The 16335-nt window shown below is 40.6% G+C and overlaps 1 protein-coding gene and 1 long non-coding RNA gene across 2 annotated transcripts in view; one reads left to right on the forward strand and one right to left on the reverse strand.

Moving 5' to 3' along the window:
• Positions 1 to 16335, reverse strand: part of RIPOR2 (RHO family interacting cell polarization regulator 2) — a 296826-nt gene that overhangs the window by 207791 nt on the left and 72700 nt on the right. The window lies entirely within an intron of this gene.
• LOC135230711 (uncharacterized) overlaps positions 1 to 16335 on the forward strand; it is a 54357-nt gene that overhangs the window by 31891 nt on the left and 6131 nt on the right. The gene's annotated exons all lie outside the window — the stretch shown is intronic.

Genomic DNA, 16335 nt, shown 5'->3' on the forward strand with positions numbered 1-16335 from the left:
CACATGAATAGACACATGTACACCCATGTTCATTGCAGCATTATTCACAATAGCAAAAAGATGGAAACAACCTAAGTGCCCATCAATAGATGAATGAATAAACAACTCATGGTACCTATACACAATGGAATACTACACGCTAATAAAGAACAATGATGAATCCACAAAACACCTCACAGCATGGATGACTCTGGAGGGCATTATGCTGAGTAAAATAAATCAATCACCAAAGGACAAATATTGAATGAGGCCACTATTATAAAAACCCAAGAAAAGGTTTACACACAGAAAAAGCAATATTTGATGGTTACAAGAGAGGAGAGGGCTGGGAAGGGTAAATCACTAACTAGATAGTAGACAAGTGTTAACTTTGGCCAAGGAGAAGACAACACATGATAGAAGGGAAGTTAGCACAACTTGACCAAGGCAAAGTCATAGAAGCTTCCTAGATGCATCCAAATACCTTGACGGACCGAGTTAATGGGGCTGAGGGCTGGGACCGTGGTCTTGGGGGACATCTAGGTCAATTGGCATAACATAGTTCATAAAGAAAACATTCTATATCCTACTTTGGTGAGTAGCATCTGGGGTCTTAAAAGCTTACAAGCAAACATTTAAGATACATCTATTTGTCCCATCCTGTCTGAGGAAAGAGAATGAAGAAAACCAAAGACACAAGGAAAATATGAGTCCAAAGGACTAATGGACCATATGAACCCCAGCCTTCGCCAGCCTGAGCCCAGAAGAACTAGATGGTGCCTGCTGCTACCACCGACCTCTCTGACAGGGATCACAACAGAGGGTCACAGGCAGAGTGGCAGAAGAATGTAGAAGAAAATTCAAATTCACACACTCACACTAAGACCAGACTTACTGCTCTGACGGAGATCGGAGGAATCCCCGAGACTACGGCCCCTGGACACCCCGCTAACTCAGAACTGAAACTATTCTTGAAGTCCACCTTTCGTCCAAAGATTAGACAGGCCTATACAACAAACAATAACACATGTGAAGAATGTCCTTCTTAGTTCTGTCAAGCATGCAAGACCTAATGGGCAATACCTGCCCAAAAGCAAAGACGAGAAGGCAGGAAGGGACAAGAAAACTGGACCAATGGAACCTGGATGTAAAGGTAAAGAGGTAAAATGCTGACACATTGCAGGGATTGCAACCAATGTCATGAAACAATTTGTATACAAATTTTTGAATGAGAAACTAGTTTGCGCTGTAAACTTTCACCTAAAGCCCAGTGAAATAGAGAAAACCATACAAAACAAATGGATAGCTAGTGATTAGTCTAAAGCAAACACTATTGTAACTTCTGCCAGGGCTAGAAGTTGAACGTTGACAATTATCATAGAAATCCTCCTGTGTGCCCCATCCCAATCCCAATCAGTAGCTTTCCAAGTTACTTCTCACATGGTAGATACAACTATGGATAAATTTGTTTTCCTCTGTCTTGCAAGGATTTCAAACCCTAGAAATTTGTAAGATCTTAGACTACCCAAGCGAATAAATGAGTACTTTGAAACTTACACAAAATTAACTAGAGCAGGAGACTCAATGATTGCCTCATTTAGAAAAACAGAATATGGGATTGAGTGACAAAGGTAAAAGGATGTAAATGATCTTTTTTCTCCCTCCTTTGGCTCTAGTGCAATTTCTTATCTTTAGTTACAGAGAAGGAGCAGAGGTGGTATAACCATGCTTCCCATCCTTGCTTTTAAACATGATGCTCAAGATCTCAACCTGTGACCCTTAGAAGCATCAACCAGCAGGTCAATTTTGAAGGACAAATTGTCATCATGCTCTGGGGGATCTAATCTAACGCATCTTACCAACTCCTCATGATAATAACAGTGACATCACATGGTTAAGAGCTATGGCTGTTAGCCAAAAGGTCGGCAGTTTGAATCCACCAGGTGCTTCTTGGAAGCCCTATGGGGCAGTTCTACTCCGTCCTATAGGGTTGCTCTGAGTTGGAATTGACTTGATGGCAATGGGTTTGGGCTTTTTGTTTGTTTGGTTGGTTGGTTTTCATGCTTTTAAAGGTGTCCCTGGATGGTGCAAACGATTAACATGCTTGGCTGCTAACCGAAAGGTTAGGGGTTCAAGTCCACCTAGAGTGCCTCCAGAGAAAAACCTGGTGATCTACTGCTGAAAAATCAACCACTGAAAATCCTAGAGAACACAGTTCTACTATGACCCATGTGGGTCTTTGTGAGTTGGAGTCAACTTGATGGCAACTGACTGGTTTACTGGATGCTTTCAAAAGGGCTTTAATGGACACTCTTAGTTCTTAGAAATATTTTTCTCAGCTGATAATCTTTCTTACTAAATTCACTGCCATTGAGTTGATTCTGACCCTATAGATCCGAATAGAAGTGCCCAATGAGGTTTCCAAGACTCTAAATCTTTACAGAAGCAGACTACCACGTCTTTTTCCTGAGGAGTGGCTGGTGGGTTCAAACCACATGTCTAAAATCAAGGTGTACATGTAATTGACTGAATGATTTTTTTTTCTGGGAGTAAAGTATTTTCTTTGAAGAGTGGTAAGTGAGGTGTATTTTTCATACTTGAACTACTGAAGTGAGTCACCACTGGGGAAATCACGAACCAGACATTTCACTGTTCTAATAGAAAAATTTCATGAAGCTATTATTTAACCTTATCCATCCTTATTAATATGGTATTAAATCTACAAAATTACATAACCACAGCCCAAAACGCTTTGTTTAATATTGTGTTTTTGATTCCTGAGTCAGACAGCTGGCACGCCACGTGTTCAGGCCTGGCTGAGTTGGGAAATTATACTTCTAATGATTGTGAAATTGGGCTTGATTGATTTAATCACTTTAATCACTGGCATTGTGCAGATATGCAACCAGGAGGTTTTCATTCAAACAATTATGCTTGAAGAAGTCACGTTACACAGGAGGCTCATCCCTGTGCTTGTCTCTGTCTAAATGGAAAGGAGAATGGAGAGCAAGGGATAGTCCAAACTCTAGTGCTGCTGGGTGAATCCAAAGTAAGCAGCCAAGGAAACAATAGGGTCAAGCGATGTGCTTAATGAAGTCACTGGGCTGTGCCCGGCTCCCTCTGGGTTTGGCCACACAAGGAATTTGTACCCAATTAGATACATACCTATGACATTACACCTCAAAGGGGATTAAAAGACAGGTGGAGAAATAAACACATCAAAATTAGGCAGAACACAAAGCAGACTGGCTTAGGGAACGGCGAAAGGTTTAATGGTGTCTCCTTGGCCTGTCTGCATCAGAAGTCTAGTCTAATCCACTGGGAGAGTGAGATGCTTGAGATGAATGGTACAAATGGTTAATGGGCTGGGCTGCTAACCAAAAGGTTGGCGGTCCGACTCCATCCAGAGGTGTTTCGGAATAAAAAGCTCTGGGAATCTACTTGTGAAAAATCAGCCATTAAAATGCTATGGAGCACAATTCTACTCTGATGCACATGGAATTGCCATGAGTTGTAATTGACTCAGTGGCAAGTGGACTGACTGGATGATTATAAGGCCTCGAAGAGATAATGAGCTTAATGAAGTCACTGTGCTGTGCTTGATTCCCTTTGGACTTGGCCACACAAAGGATTTGTATCTAATTAAATACATACCTAAGGCATTACCCCTCAAAGAGGATTAAAAGGCAGAATATCTGGAACGTGGCAGGAGCACCACAGATATTAGTTTCTTTCCCTGTGACAAGTCCTTCAACGGGTCTAGTGAGCTCTAGAGATCAGACCTATTACTCTCCCTTATAAGTACCTATTATCCTGAGTAGAGTTCTGGTGGTGTAGTGGTTAAGAGCTCGACTGTTAACCAAAATTTCAGCTGTTCAAATCCACCAGCCACTCGTTGGAAACCCTGTGGGGCAGTTCTATTTTATCCTACAAGGTCACTATGAGTAGGAATCAACTTGAGGACAACAGGTTTGGTGTTTTTCTTTTTCTTTTTGGTATCCTGAGTACACTGGAGGCAAGGTGGGGAGAGACAAGAGTGTCTTCCTTCCTCCGAGCTCTACATAGATTGATTCAGGTTATAGGCAAACAAAGGAGCGTTTCCCCATTGGAAAGTGGTACATAATTAGAGGAGTTACTAGTCAGTCTTTGAGGAAGCCTTTGGGGAAAGCCAGCAGAGCCTAAGCCACCCTCATAATTATTGAATCTCAGAACTCAGGCTAGGAAAGGCACATGCTGAGGTTTGGGAAATGGGTGTGCGCTCATTTTCACAGGGTTCTGGGACTATGGGAGCCCCTGGGTGATACAAACGGTTAAGTGCTCAGCTATTAGATTAAAGGTTGGCAGTTCAAGCCCACCCAGAGGTTCCTGAGAGACAGCCCTGCCAAACTGCTTCCGAAAGGTCACAGCCTCAAAAACCCTATGGAACAGTTCTACTCTGCATGCATGGGGTCGCCATGAGTTAGAACTGACTCCATGGCAACTAACAACAACAACAACAACAAAAATTAGGAGTATGAATTGGAAAGAGGTTGTGTATGGGTGTGTGGAAGCAAGGAACAAACTTCCGGGGGAAATTTGGTCCAAGAGAGCATCAAGTGCAATATAAAGGGTGAAGACTTTGTTCTCCATTACCACCACCACCACCAACAGTTTAGCAGTCTAACTGAAAGGTCGGCAGTTCAAACCCACCCAGCAACACCCCCAGGAGAAAGACCTGGTGATCTGCTTCCATAAAGATTACAGCCTAGAAAACCCTATGAGGCAGTTCTACTCTATAACACATGGACTCACTGTGAGTTGAAAACCGAACTGAGGGCACCTATCAACAACATCTACTCTGTCCTACAGGGTCGCTATGAGTTGGAATCGACTTGATGGCAACGGGTTAGGACCCTGAACATGAGGGTCTCCTTAAATGTGCATCCTAAGCACCTCACTTGCCTTACTCTAGACCCCACCCTCATAGGGTAACTCCAGATAACAATTATCCAGCCCCAAATGTCAACAGTGCCCTGGTTGAGAAACTGCACTACATCATGCTATCAATTGCTTTCATTATGTTGAACTGGCTGCACCTTTTAGGGACTGTATCTTGGACCTCCTGGTTGCCTCAGCAAGTGGCTGGTTTACTCAGCTCCTTTGCTTCCACCTCTCTTTTTGTTACCTTCAATTCCCCTACCTTCATTAGATAAGCTGTATAAAATGCTTATAAGAGCACCCTTAGGTGCTGTAGCGCAGTAGTTCTCAAATGTTATCAAGCACCAGAATCACCTAAAGGCCTAGTTATTAAACACCAATTGCTGCGCCCCACCACAGAGTTCTTGGTTCCATAGGTCTGGAGTAGGGCTAAGAATTAGCATTTGGTACATGCTGCCAGGTGATGCAGTTTCTGCTGGTCTAGGGATCACACTTTGAAGACCACTGTTCTAGAGCCTTGCCATTTAAAATTGGTCCAGGGACCAACGGTATCTAATTCCCCAGATGTGGGGAATTAGAATTTGCCATTTCACAAGATCCCCAGATGATTCCTGTCCACATTAAATTTTGAGACATTCAGCTCTAAGTCAGTGGTTCTCCATGTTAGTTGCACATTAGAATAAGCTCTTTGACTTACTAAGTTGAAAAACTCTTTATTCGCTATTCCTTATAGTGACAACACTTTTATGAGTCACTTGGGGAGGAGGTGTTGGGGGATGGTGAGACCCCAAGTGCATACTCAGATTGCCAAAGTTGCCCACTAAGCCGTCAGGCTACCTTCTAAGGCGGATGGGCCCTGGTGACTGGTTCTAGGATGTAAACTTTGCTGACAAACTTCATGATTGGCCCTGTCCCCCTCTCCAACCTCATCTCCTTCTGTGCTGCCCATTACTCTGCTCAGCTGCTGGCCGTTTCTGTTCTTCCATCCTGCTGACCTCAGGATGTTTGCACCTGAGGGCCCACCCACCTAGTCTTCACCTTCTGATCTTCACCTGGCCAACTCTTCCTTATTTAAGTCTCAGCTGGATGCCATTTCCTGGAGAAATCTTCCCAGAGCCCTCTCTGGTTCAAGGATTAGATGACCTTGGGGAGGGTGGCCTTCACCTCCCGAAGCAGTATAGAACTTTTAGGACTCAGTGGTTTGGAAACTTCTGAGCTTATTGGAACCATGGAGGCCACACTGATCAAATTTGCAGATCAGAAAAGGAGCCCCGGCAGTGCAAACAGTTTAGCAGCCTAACTGAAAGGTCAGCAGTTCAAACCTACCCAGCAACTGCCCTAGGAGAAAGACCTGGGGCTCTGCTTCCATAAAGATTATAGTCTAGAAAACCCTATGAGGCAGTTCTACTCTGTAACACATGGGGTCACTATGAGTCGAAAATTGAATTGAGGGCCCCTATCAACAACGTCTACTCTGTCCTATAGGGTCGATACGAGTAGGAATTGACTCAACGGCAATGAATTTGGTTTTGTTTTTGGATCAACAACAACAACATCATGTACTAACTCTAGAAATAATCGTAATTAAGATTTGCTGATCAGAAAGATGGAAGGCAGTTACTCCACTGGCTGAGGGCACTGGGCTCCAAAGCCAAGGGATGCAATATGGCAAATTGGCCAAGAGATTGACCTTTAAAATTAAATATAGGTGTGAATCCCACCTGGACACTTACCAGCTACGTGAGTCCGAGCAAGTTAATTCACCTTGCCAAATCTCAAATTCTCCAACTATAATTGTTGTTGTTGTTAGGTGCCATCCAGTCAGTTCCAACTCATAGCAACCCTATGTACAACAGAATGAAACACTGCCCGGTCCTGTACCATCCTCACAATCGTTGGTATGTTTAAGCCCATTGCTGTAGCCACTGTGTCAATCCATCTCATTGAGGGTCTTCTTCTTTTTCGCTGACCCTCTACTTTGCCAAGCATGATGTCCTTCTCCAGGAACTGATCCCCCCTGATAACATGTCCAAAGCATGTGAGACGTAGTCTCGCCATCCTTGCTTCTAAGGAGTATTCTAGTTGTACTTCTTCTAAGACAGATTTGTTCGTTCTTTCTGCAGCCCATGGTGTATTCAATATTCTTTGCCAACACCACAATTCAAAGGCATCAATTCTTCAGTCTTCCTTATTCATATCCAGCTTTCACATGCATATGAGGCAACTGAAAACACCATGACTTGGGTCAGGCACACCTTAGCCTTCAAGGTGATGTCTTTGCTTTTCAACACTTTAAAGACGTATTTTGCAGCACATTTGCCCAGTGCAATGCCTCTTTTGATTTCTTGACTGCTGCTTTCACAGGTGTTGATTGCAGATCCAACTAAAATGAGATCCTTGACAACTTCTGTCTTCTCTTCATTTATCATGGTGTTGCTTATTGGTCCCGTTGTGAGAATCTTTGTTTTTTTTATGTTGAAGTATAATCCATACTGAAGACTTTCATCTTTGATCTTCATCATCAAGTGCTTCAAGTACTCTTCACTTTCAGCAAGCAAGGCTGTGTTAGCTGCATATCTCAGGTTGTTATTGAGTCTTCCTCCAATCCTGATGCCCTGTTCTTCTTCATATAGTCCATCTTCTCAGATTATTTGCTCAGCATACTGACTGAATAGGCATGGTGAAAGGATACAACCCTGACACACATCTTTCCTGATTTTAAACCATGCACTATACCCTTGTTCTGTTTGAATGACTGCCTCTTGGCTATGTACAGGTTTCACATGAGCACAATTAAGTGTTCTGGAAATCCCACCTTGGCAATGTTATCCATAATTTGTTATGATACACACAGTCGAATGCCTTTGCATAGTCAACAAAACACAGGTAAACATCTTTCTGGTATTCTCTGCTTTCTGCCAGCATTCCTCTGACATCAGCAATACTATCCCTGGTTCCTCTTCTGAATCTGGCTTGAATTTCTGGCAGTTCCCTGTCGATGTGCTGTTGGCAGCCGCTTTTGAACGACCTTCAGCAAAATATTACATATGTCTGATATTAATGGTATTGTTTGATTAAATTCCACATTCTGTTAGATCACCTTTCTTGGAATTAGCACAAATATGCATCTCTTCCAGTCAGGTACCAGGTAGTTGTCTCCCAAATTTCTTGGCATTGATGAGTTAGCACTTCCCGCATTGCATACATTTGTAGAAACATGTCAGTTGGTATTCTGTCAATTCCTGGAGCCTTGTTTTTTGGCAACATCTTCAGTGCAGCTTGGACTTCTTCCTTCAATACCATCAGTTCTTGATCATATGCTATCTTCTGAAATGGTTGAACGTCGACCAAATCTTTTTGGTACAGTGGCTCTGGGTATTCTTTCCATCTTCTTTTGATGCTTCCTGTATTGTTCAATATTTTGCCCATAGAATTGTTCAACATTACAACTTGAGGCTTGAATTTTTTCTTCAGTTCTTTCAGCTTGAGAAATACTGGGTGTGTGTTCTTCCCTTTGGTTTTCTAACTCCAGGTCTTTGCACATTTCATGATAATATTTTACTTTGTCTTCTTGAGCAGCCCTTTGAAATCTTCTGTTCAGCTCTTTTATATCGTCATTTCTTCCATTCACTTTAGCTACTCTACATTCAAAAGCAAATTTCAGAGTCTCTTCTGACATCCATTTTGGTCTTTTCTGTCTTTTTAATGACCTTTTGCTTTCTTCATGTATGATGTCCTTGATGTCATCCCACAACTTGTCTGGTCTTTGGTCATTAGTGTTCAATGTGTCAAAGCTATTATTGAGATGGTGTCTAAATTCAGGTGGGATATACTCAAGGTTGTACTTTGGTTCTCATGGACTTGTTTTTTTTCTCCAGCTTCAACTTGAACTTTCATATGAGCAATTGATGGTCTGTTCTGCAATTGGCCCCTGGCCTTGTTCTGACTGCTGATATTGAGTGTCTCCACTGTCTCTTCCCATAAACGTACTTGATTTGATTCCTGTGTATTCCATCTGGCGAGGTCCATGTGTATAGTCACTGTTTATGTTGTTGAAAAAAGGTATTTGCGATGAATAAGCCTTTGGTCTTGCAAAATTCTATCACGCAATCTCTGGCATCGATTCTATCACCAACCCACATTTTCTAACTACTGATCCTTCTTCTTTGTTCCAATTTTCACATTCCATTCACCAGTAATTATCAATGCAATCTTGATTGCATGTTTGATCAGTTTCAGACTGCAGAAGCTAGTAAAATATCTTCAGTTTTTTCATCTTTGACCATAGTTGTTGGTCGGTAAATCTGAATAATAGTTGTATTAACTAGTCTTCCTCATAAGTGTATAGATTTTATCCTATCACTGACAGTGTTGTACTTCAGGATAGATCTTGAAATGCTCTTTTTGACGATAAACGTGATGCCATTCCTCTTCATTTTGTCATTCCTAGCATAGTAGACCATATGATTGTCTGATTCAAAATGGCCAATACCAATCCATTTCAGCTCACTAATGCCTAGGACATCATTTTTGATGACTTCCAATTTTCCTAGATTCATACTTCGTATGCTTTATGTTCCAATTATTAACGGCTATTTACAGCTGTTTCTTCTCATTTTGAGTTGTGCCACATCTGCAAATAAAGGTCCTTGAAAGCTTGACTCCATACATGTGACTAAGGTCAACTCTGCTTCGAGGAGGCAGCTCTTCCAATCTAAGGGGCTCAACTTCTCAAACTATATTAGACAATGTTCCACTGCTATTCATAATGTTTTCACTGGCCAGATTTTTTTAGAAGTAGATTGCCAGGTCCTTCTTCCTAGCCTGTCTTAGTCTAGAAGCTCTGCTGAAACCTGTCCACCAGGGGTGATCCTGCTGGTATTTAAAATATGGATGGCACAGCTTCCAGCATCACAGCAACACATAAGCCACCACAGTACAACAAACTGACAGATGAGTCGTGGTCAGTTCTAACATGAGCATATAATTGTACCTCCTCATATAGTTTTTGTGAGATTCAAAATGGAATAATAACAGTTTTTCCCATATTATTATTAATTATTTATTCTTCATGGGTCCAAATGCAGCAAGATGATATTTTAACAGGATAAAGGTTAAGACTGTATATTTCAATCCTACACAGACATGCAGAGATTGAGCATTTCAGCAGTTCATGTAGGGAAAAGTGCGGGTGTTTTAGGTGACAGTAAAACCCAATGTAAAAATCAACCATGCGATGGTCAGCAACAACAATAAAAAAGAGCTAATGCAATCTGAAACTTCATAATTCAGAAATTCCCATCTTACTTGCTCCTGGTCAGCTCAGAACTCCTCATTCTGGATATCATACTCCAAAGGGAAATCAGAGAATTGGAACATTCACAAGAGAAGTTTGGGGAAACCCCTATACCAGAGCCACAATGTTTGAGGAAAAGCTGGAGAAATTACTTAGCCTGAAGAAGAGAAATCTCAGTGGAAGGTAATAGGATAGACGTTTTCAGATATGTGGTAAGGCTAAAATAAAAAAGATAATAGCGTATGTTAGAGAGGATATGGAGAAATTGGAACCCTCATACATTGCTAGTGGGAATGTAAAATGGTGCAGCCACTTTGGAAGACGTTGGACAATTCCTTGAAAGTTACCATATGACCCAGTAATTCTACTTCTAGATACATACTAAAGAGAAATAAAAGCATATGTTCACACAAAAACATGTACACAAATTTTCATAGCACCATTATTCATAGTAGCCAAAAAGTAGGAAACAAACAAATGTTCATCAACTGAGAATGGACCCAAAAAATGTGGTGTATCCACATGACGGAATATCGTTCAGCATAAAAAAGGATGAAGTTCTGATACATGCTTTGGTATGGATGAACCTTGGAAACATTACGCTAAGTGAAAGAAGCCAGTCACAAAAGACCACATATTGTATAATCTCATTTACATGAAATGACCAGAATATGAAAATGTATAGACACAGAAAGTAGATCAGTGTTGCCAGGGGCTGGGGGAGACAGGAGAGCGAGGAGTAGCTGCTAAAGGGTATCAGGTTTCTTTTTGGGGTGGTGAAAATACTCTAAAGTTGATTGCAGCCTTGGTTGCACAACACTATGAATATACTAAAAAAAAAAAATGAATTTTACACTTTAAATTGGTGAATTATATGGTATGCAAATTATTCCTCAACAAAGCTGTTATAAGTGTATATATATACTCACACACACACGCGTGTGTATATATATGTATATGTATATGTATATGTATATGTATATGTATATGTATATGTATATGTATATGTATATGTATATGTATATGTATATGTATATGTATATGTATATGTATATGTATATGTATATGTATATGTATATGTATATGTATATGTATATGTATATGTATATGTATATGTATATGTATATATATGTGTGTAATATATATTCTTTTGGAAATACTACCAAATTGTGGTGGTGTTGTGGCTGCATCCCGTTGAGTTGATTCCAACTCATAGCAACCCTGTATGACAGAGTAGAACTGCCCCATAGGGTCTCCAAGGCTGTAATCTTTAGGAGAGCATATTGCCAGGCCTTTCTCCCACAGAGTGGTTGGGAGGTTTGAATTGCCAACTTTTAGTTAGCAGCCGAGCACTTAGCCATTGTGCCACCAAGAGTTATACATATATGAAACCGTGGTGGTATAGTGGTTAAGTGCTACAACTGCTAACCAAAAGGTTGGCAGTTCGAATCCACCAGGTGCTCCTCAGAAACTCTATGGGGGCAGTTCTATTCTTTCCTATAGGGTTGCTATGAGTCGGAATCGACTTGACAGCAGTGGGTTGAGTTTTATATATATATATATATATATATATATATATACACACACATGTACATACATATATATGTGTATGCACACACACACATATATATATACACACACGTACATACATATATATGTGTACACACACACACACACATATATATTCATGGAAACCCTGGTGGCATAGTGGTTAAGTGTTACAGCTGTTAACCAAGGGGTCTGTAGTTTGAATCCACCACGTGCTCCTTGGAAACTCTATGGGCAGTTCTACTCTGTTCTACAGGGTCACTACAGGGTCCCCATGAGTCGGAATTTACAGCTACGGGTTTGGTTTTGGTTTTGGTATATATATTCATTTGGAAATTCTGCCAAATTATTAATCTTTAAATAGTAACAGTCCAACTAAACACAAAGTATTTAGATATATTTACAGCAACTATAACAGAGAACAGGAATTATATTCTGATAAACAGTTCCAGAAAAAATAAATAAATACAAATAAATAAAGATGAACAGCACAGTAAAAAACCAAGCAAAGGACACAACATGTAAGAGAAGTACAGATGAAGAGTAAACTCAGTTAAGTATCAAGCTCATTCACAGTCAAGAAATGCTGGTGGAAGGGTAAATTGGTATAGACTTTTTAGAGGCCAAACTGGTAAGATGCTAAAAGAATTAAAAAATAATTCCACGTCTAGAAAATAATAAGGAAACAATCAGAGGATGTGTGTAAACATACTCCTTGTGATATTTCTAATTTTATTTTTTTACATTATGGTAATCCATACCTTGAAATATTGTATAACCATTTAAACTAGATTTTGTTTTTACATATTACCTGCAGCTATTTTCCCCTCTCTCTTTTTTAATTGTGGTCAATATATAAATCATAAAACATTTGCCATTTCGACTTTCTTCCCTGTACAATTCAATGGCACTGTATTCATTATGTTGTGCAGCCATCACCATTTTTCATTTCCAAATTTTTCCACCACCCTTAGCAGAAGCTCAGTGTCCCCTAAGAAATGAGTACCTCCTAAATTATTATTTTTTTAATTTATTTATTGTGCTTTAGGTGAAAGTTTACAAATCAAATCAGTCTCTCATACAAAAAGCCATACACACCCACTGTGCACTCCCAGCTGCTCTCCCCTTAATGAGACAGCACATTCCCCTTCTCCACCCTGTATTCCCCGTGTCCATTCAACCACCTCCTGTCCCCCTCTTCCTTCTCATCTTGCCACCAGCCTGGAGTCACTCACATAGTCTCATGTGTACTTGAGCCACGAAATTCACTCCCCACCAGCATCATTGTCTGTCTTATAGTCCAAGCCAATCCCTGTCTGTAGAGCTGGTTTCAGGAATGGTTCCAATCTTAGGCTATCAAAGGGTCCAGGGACCATGACCGTCAGGGTCCCTCTGGACTCAGTCAGACCATTAAGCCTGGTCTTTTCATGAGAATTTAAGATCTGCGTCCCACTGTTCTCCTGCTTCATTAGGGATTCTCTGTTGTGTTCCCTGTCAGAGCAGTGATCAGTGGTAGCTGTGATCAGTGGTAGCCGGGCACCATCTAGTTCTTCTGGTGTCAGGCTGATGGAGTCTCTTGTTTATGTGGCCCTTCCTGTCTCTTGGGCCCATATTTACCTTGTGTCTTTGGTGTTCTTCATTCTCCTTTGCTCCAGGTGGGTTGAGACCAATTTACGTATCTCAGATGGCCTCTTGCTAGTGTTTAAGACCCCAGATGCCTCTCACCAAAGTGGAATGCAGAACGTTTTCTTAATATATTTTGTTATGCCAACTGACCTAGATGTCCCCTGAAACCATGGTCCCCAGACCCTTAAATTATACTTTTGAAGAAGACTAAATAATACTAGAAAATGCTCACAATGTTAAGAAAAAAAAAAAAAAGATTTTGTGAATTAATAAACTCTACATATAGAAAAAATACATAAAAAGGCATGGTAGGATTACCTGTGGTTTCTAATTTGCTTTAAACTTTTCTGAATGTCCTACAAGGTCTACAATGAACATGTATTTCTTTGTAATATAATAAAAATAAATATTTCACTGAAAGAAATTTGGAACATGAGGCAAGCCACTGTTAACCCTCATTTAATAGCAAGGTCTACCTGGAATATTTTGTTGTTAGTTGCTGTCAAACAGATGTGGCACAAGTGCTCACTTGTCTATGCCAACAATTTTGGAAGACAGCTTCCTGGCCAACCAACTGGAAGAGATTCATATTTATGCCTAGTCCCAAGAAACGTGACCCAACCGAATGCAGAAATTATTGAACAATATCATTAATATCACAGGCAAGCAAAATTTTGCTGAAGATCATTCAAAAATGGATGCAGCAGTATATTGACAGGGAACTGCCAGAAATTCAGGCCGGTTTCAGAAGAGGACATGGAACCAGGAATATCATTGCTGATATCCAATGGATCCTGGCTAAAAGCAGAGAATACCAGAAAGATGTTTACCTGTGTTTTATTGATTATGCAAAGGCATTTGACTATGTGGATCATAACAAATTATGGATAACACTGTGAAGAATGAGAATTCCAGAACACTTAACTGTGTACATAGATCAAGAGGCAGTTGTTTGACAAGAACAAGGAACTACTGTGTGGTTTAAAATCAGTAAAGGTATGCATCAGGGTTGTATCCTTTCACCATACCAATTCAATCTGTATGCTGAGCAAATAATCCAAGAAGCTGGACTATATGAAGAAGAATGGGGCATCAGGATAGGAAGAAGATTCATTAGCACCCTGTGTTATGCAGATGACACAACCTTGCTTGCTGAAAGTGAAGAGGGCTTGAAGTACTTAGTGATGAAGATCAAAGACCACAGCCTTGACTATGGATTACACCTCAACATAAAGAAAACAAAAATCCTCACAAATGGACCAATAAGCCACATCATGATAAACAGAGAAAAAACTGAAGTTGTCAAGGATTTCATTTTACTTGGATCTACAATCAACACCCATGGAGGCAGCAGTCAAGAAATCAAAAGAGGCATTGCATTGGGCAAATCTGCTGCAAAAGACCTCTTTAAAGTGTTGAAAAGCAAAGATGTCACCTTGAAAACTAAGGTGCACCTGACCCAAACCATGGTATTTTCAATTGCTTCATATGCATGTGAAAGCTGGACAATGAATAAGGAAGACTAAAGAAGAATTGATGCCTTTGAATGGTGCTATTGAAGAAGAATACTGAATATACCACGGATTGCCAAAAGAACAAATAAATCTATCTTGGAAGAAGTACAACCAGAATACTCCTTAGAAGCAAGGATGGTGAGACTACATCACACATACTCTGGACATGTTATCAGGAGGGATCAGAGCCCAGAGAAGGGCATCATGCCTGGTAAAGGAGAGGGTCAGAGAAAAAGAGGAAGACCCTCAAGGAGATGGATTGACATAGTGGCTGCAGCAATGGGCTTAAGCATAACAATTGTGCGGATGGTGCAGGACTGGGCAGTGTTTTTTCTGTTGTACGTAAGGTCGCTATGAGTTGAAACCAACGTGACAACACCTAACAACAACGGTTGCCGTCATGTGTGTCAGACTGCAACTGCTTCTTAGGGTTTTTGGGGCTGTGACCTTTGGGAAGCAGAGCACCAGGCCCGTATCCTGTAGTGCCTTCGGGTGCTTTCGAACCGCCATGTTTCGGCTAGTAGTGGAGTGACTCACCGTTTCTGTCACCCAGGGACCCATCTGGAATACTACAGGACCAAACATTTATCTCCAAAATTGAAATGAACTATAGCAGTTTCACATTTTATGGTCCCCAAATTTTTTTAAATGTAGTTTTGATTTAAAAAATCTTAATGATGGAAGAAAATCGAAAGATCCAGCCCTTGGCATATCATTAGTGGGAGAGTAACTACTGGTCCTATTGAAAAGCCGTGGAAGTTAGATCTGCTCCCCTGATTTTTTGGTGGTTCCTATAAACATCTTGTTATTGAAAGCCTAATTATGCAGTGTGTAAATGTTTTGAGAACTGAAGTCATCAGCATCTCAAAAAAAGCTGGAAGTGTTTATTTAAAATCTGTATCAGCAGCTTCCCTCCCCACCGTCAGTTGTTAATCTAAAGCTGTGTAGTCAACAGTGGATTCTGGGTAATCGCCCTGAACGTCAGTCAAACTCCACTGACAGGGCAGTCTAGGCTTGCTGTTTATTTTGAAAGGAGCTCACAGAGCAGATGTAACACTCAGGCTGTTAAATGTGAGAATTGGATCAGAACTTCCCGTTAACGGCCAGAGCAGAGTTTTGATCACTCATTAGGATAAGTAAAAAGTTTTAAAGTGAAAAATGCTTTAAAAATCACTTTAGCGCCCAAATACGTATCTAATGAGAGTGAGTCTTTTACTTTCTGTGTACTGTTTTCTAGACTGGTTTATTGGAGCTTCAGAAATATTTTTGTTAAGCTGAAGGTCAGTATAATTTCAGGCATCTCTCCGAGCCTGAATTTCTTTTTCATATGATGTTGCTTTCAAGTTTTTAAAATTGTATAATTCATTGGAAGCCTCACTTTCTATTCATACACAGACACTCACATACAAACTTCACATGAATATACAGAGAGAGAGAGCCCTGGTGGCGCAGTGG

Source organism: Loxodonta africana, chromosome 1 (assembly GCF_030014295.1).
Source record: "Loxodonta africana isolate mLoxAfr1 chromosome 1, mLoxAfr1.hap2, whole genome shotgun sequence".
Taxonomy (NCBI): Eukaryota; Metazoa; Chordata; class Mammalia; order Proboscidea; family Elephantidae; genus Loxodonta; species Loxodonta africana.